This window comes from Orycteropus afer, unplaced genomic scaffold, assembly GCF_000298275.1.
Source record: "Orycteropus afer afer isolate SDZICR_OR568_19922 unplaced genomic scaffold, OryAfe1.0 scaffold00084, whole genome shotgun sequence".
Classification (NCBI taxonomy): domain Eukaryota; kingdom Metazoa; phylum Chordata; class Mammalia; order Tubulidentata; family Orycteropodidae; genus Orycteropus; species Orycteropus afer.
This window is the reverse complement of record NW_006921671.1, coordinates 4,291,383-4,295,563: the sequence shown is the minus strand read 5'-3', so window position 1 is coordinate 4,295,563 and position 4,181 is coordinate 4,291,383. Positions and strand designations below refer to the sequence as shown.

Genomic DNA, 4,181 nt, shown 5'->3' with positions numbered 1-4,181 from the left:
TCTAAAATCAAATCAAATCCATTTCTCACACATTCTATTCCTGCCCCTTACCCCCCCGTTGTTCTTAGATCATGTGAAAACTAGCCTCTACTGACCTACTTCTCTTTAAATTTTGTGCCCTAATTTTTTATGATTACTTGGTTTTAGATTTTTCTTACGAAACTTTAAATATGCATATAAAAAAAGAATATCTCTTTTTAAAGAATAGTAATTTTCACACTGCTAATTATCAAGATTTATGATCAAAAGGTATCCAATATATGAGTAAAGAAACGACCGTTTCTTCAAATCAGAAGGTCAGCATCTCAGAAGTTAGATTTTCCAATCAAAGTTTAAAAAACAAAAAATAACATTTTAAGAAAATTAAAACAAGTTATTTCATTTCTGTAGCCAGTCTTCATCTGACTCTTTTGCTAGGTGGGCCTCCTCCTCTCCCCCTTGAAATAGAAAATGTTTACTGCTTTATCCTCAGAATTAGTCTTCTCTCTAATAGACTCTTTTCTGGAGCTCTCCTCTAACCACTAGGCATCTGATACCATCTTTTTTTATATGATTGCCAAATATTTTTCCCAGACTCAACTACTCTTTTCATTTCTGCAAGTAACTCTTTTCCAATGATCTTATTGCTTCTCCTGGATTCATTGCTGGTGTCTGAAATTAACATGCTCAAAACCATATTAATAATTTTTCTATACATCTTAATTCTCCCTAGTCAACCAGGGGCAGCCAAGATTTTCATTTTATCTTTGACTTCTCCCTTCTGTTCATTCCTCTCCCCAAAAATCCTTTGCACAGATTTTTATTACATCCAGTTGCATCTTGTAATGTCTACTTCCACTTCCCTAGTTCAGGTTCTTGCTTTCAAAAAAAGCAACAAGAGTGAAGAGGGACAAGCAATGAGAGAAACCCTCATGAAGGGACAAGTAGAATACCATGTGACCCAGAACTTAAAAGATATTATCTATACCTAGAAAGGTATTTCAGAATAGTGGAGCAGCAACAATAGAGGCACCCCAGACAGAGAAATGCATGATAACATTAAAGGAAGGCAAGGAGCCTGGGGTGGAGGGGTGGGGCTTAAATGTTGGGAATGTATACATATTCCCAGTTATTACATTGGAAGGGATGTTCATTCCAGGAGGACACTGAATTTTATTCTGTGAGCAGTGGAAAAAAATCTCTAGAGGTTTTTAGTGAGAAGTGGAAAGTGAGATACAGACTTACATGACAGAAAACCTGGTATAAGACTGTTGCGATAGTTTAGGGAACACATCATGGAAATTTCAAGTATGGCAATAGGAATTGATATACATTTTGCTCATAGACTCAATTGGATTTGGTGACTATTAGATATTTGTGGGAAGGCAAAGGAGCAACTAGAGGTAAGAGGATTCCGAGTTTGGTAGCCTGGTGTTTAAAAGCAAGATTAAGCTTTGTATGTGTGAATGACAGTAGAATTCAGTCTCAGATGTGTAGACTGTGATGTGTCAGTGGGATATACAGGTGGAAATGTCCAAAACACACTATTACCTCAGTAAGGATGCTCTCTGTAGAAATCTATTCCCAGCTCCCTGTTGGATATATGGCTTTTCATTTATATATATCTCATCAACAAAAAGACAACCTAGGCCTTCACACATCATGATTGCCCTACTACAAACCTCCTTTACCTCCCCAATGGTCAGTTTTGGCTAATAGTATTTAAACTTTCAAAACTCCTGGTCAAGGACTTACAAGTGGTTTTTAATTCCTCTCACTCCTTTCAATCTCATATTCACTTAGGCACCAAATCTACTGATTCTTCCCACAAAAGGGGCAGGGAGGCCCCATCTTCTGACCTCCTCTAACCCCACAAGAGGAAGACAGACTCACCATCAGTAGCCTAAGGCCTATTTCTGCGAGGCCAGACATGCTGCCTCCCTCCAGCCCTTTCACCAACCCTGACACCAACCGTTCCTCCCACAGAATCCACCACCTCTCTGCTAGGTTCAATAATTCACTGCAGTGGCCATACAGCACTCACAGCTTATGGGGTTTATTAGGGAAGCAACAGGCTACAATTGAAGTTCAGGAACACACTCAGTCTCTCTCAGCCCACCGTCTCTCAGCTGACAGTCTCTCAGTCTCTCTTCCAGCAGTGAGTGTCTCTTGGTATCCCTCTCTCTCTCTCTCAGCAGTGTGTGTCTCTCAGTGTCTCTCTCAGCAGTGTGTGTCTCTTGTGTCTCTCTCAGCAATGCATGTCTCATCTCTCAGATGGCAGTGAGAGGTACTCCTTCTGCTTCTAGGAGGGCTCCTTTTGAGCCTGGAAGAGTGGTCAAACTAACCAATCCCAACATCAGAATTCTACACACCTGAGAGAGAGAGAACTTCCCAGAAGATTGCTTCATGCCACTCTCAACAGAAATGTCCCAGGTGGATAATTTTAACAACCGGGAGCTACTCAGTTGCTCATGGCAAATTCCACCGCAGAGTTTACAGACTTATGGCTAGAAAAGCCACACGTCCATTGTAGTGTCTCTTATTTCCTTGTATTTTCTGATTCTCCTAACTTCTACTGCCTCATTGTCTCTTATTTTTTATAGCTTAATAACCCCTTTCTAATGAGACCTTTGCCTCCAGTCTGCCCCAACAACAAATTTTGTCTATCACAATAAGTTTGCTCTTCCTAAACTGTAACTTCATCTTCTCACTCCCTTTTTCACACTCATTGACTTTCTGACATCAGCAAGATACTATTATGTAATCCATAATATAGGAGCTCTGGTAGCATAGTGGCTAAGGCACTTGACTGCTAACCAGAAGGCTGGCGGTTCAAACCCACCAGCCACTCCTCGGAAGGAAGATGGGGCAATCTACTTCCATAGTGATACTGCCTCGGAAACCCAAGGAGGGGTCATTGAGTCGGGTCCGACTAGATGGCACATAACAACAACACAACAGCACAACAACAAATCCATAATCTATCTATTCTAGTATTCTGTCTAGCCAAAGTGATCTACTTTAACTGAAGATCTAGCATCTAGAGGAGCATGGCCAAACTTTGTGGGGTACACCTGAGTAGGAGACCTGCAAACAGGTGGATATCTTCAGGCATAATGTCTTCTAGGAGGGTGAGGAAATCCTCTGCAGATTCTTGCCACAGAATCATATACTTGAATCAGCTCTTGAAAAAGGACTCCTTCAATGTGGCTGAACTGACTTTCCTTCAGGCTGCACTGGACATTCCTATCTCACTTCCCTACCCAAAGATAATGAGATGGAAATAGAGAAATTGGAGAAGAAAGAAGTCCCTAAAAGAAGCTTTACCCTGGAAATGAGAAAGTCCTGGCCCTGCCTAGTTAAACCAGAAGTCTGGACCCTCAAAGAGAAATACAATCTGATGATCATATGGATCCAGCATCTGATCTTCAGGATTGAGGATGGAAATTATTTTGGGGTGGCAATCTAGAAGGTGCTGGAGAGCATAAATGTAATAAAGACCAAAGTAGACGCCTTCCAGACAATCATTTCCAAGTATTTCTCAGAACTCAGGGATGCAGTGGCCAAGGTCTCCAAGGAAATCCATGTGATGGATTATTGGGCCCTGGTGCAAAAGCAAGATGTGGAGGCCTCTGGGGAACTCAGGGACATGGAGCTGGACTTAAAGACCTTCTCTGTGGAGAAGAAGCATCATCAGAAGCAACATGAAGAAAATCATCAATCCAAAGGGTGAAGAAAAGCCATCTATGTTCTGAGCCAAAGGCAAAAAGAGAATAAATGGCCTGCACTGTGCAGGAGGGTGTAGGCCTACAAATTGATCTACTTAACGTACTAGGAAGAAGGAAGAGGCCATCCACGTCCCAAAGAATTGGCCAGGGAAAATCTTATGAATAGCATTGAAACACTGTCTGATATATTACTACACAACTTTATGAATAGCCCTGAAACATTGTCCAATACAATGCAGGAAAACCAGCCCATCAAATATGAGTGTGAAAGAGCTGCATCATCAAGTAGAACCAACCTTAATGATATGGATAAAGTAAAGCTTTCAGGACCTCCCTGTGCTGATGTGGCATGACTCAAATTAAGAAGAAACACATCCAAACATCCATTAAAAGTTGGAACTTGGAATGTACAAAGTATGAATCTAGGAAAATTGGAAGTTGTCAAAAATGAAATGGAACGCATAAAGATTGATA

The 4,181-nt window shown here is 41.0% G+C and overlaps 1 pseudogene; it reads left to right on the top strand.

The window, feature by feature from the left end:
• The first annotated feature begins 3,029 nt into the window (after positions 1 to 3,029).
• LOC103197840 lies at positions 3,030 to 3,734 on the top strand (annotated as a pseudogene).
• The last annotated feature ends 447 nt before the right edge of the window (positions 3,735 to 4,181 follow it).